Consider the following 348-nt stretch of genomic DNA (forward strand, 5'->3'; position numbering starts at 1 on the left):
TCCCCCCTCTCCCCCTCCTCCCCTCCCTCCCCTAACCGAGGAGTTCCCGTTTGGGTAAGTAGTGATCTTTCCTGTGCATGATGCAGAGAGTGGCCGTGAGTCTTGTCTTTATTTTATGCATGCCTGGATTATTTTTTCCTTCCTTTCTACTCTTCCTCTAAAGCGAGAGGGGTATACTCGTCTACATAATGAATTTGGTGCATGCCCGGAGCCCAGACAGAGGGAATTCTTGCAGAAAGGGGAATCACCCTGTCGGTAAATCTCTGAATCAATAGCGAGCTGCAACTCTCTCTCTCTCTCTGTCGGCGCTGTTGAGCCCCTCTCCCTGCCCGCCCCCCTCCCTCTATT

This window comes from Corvus brachyrhynchos, unplaced genomic scaffold (genome assembly GCF_000691975.1).
Source record: "Corvus brachyrhynchos isolate BGI_N302 unplaced genomic scaffold, ASM69197v1 scaffold115, whole genome shotgun sequence".
NCBI classification, from domain to species: domain Eukaryota; kingdom Metazoa; phylum Chordata; class Aves; order Passeriformes; family Corvidae; genus Corvus; species Corvus brachyrhynchos.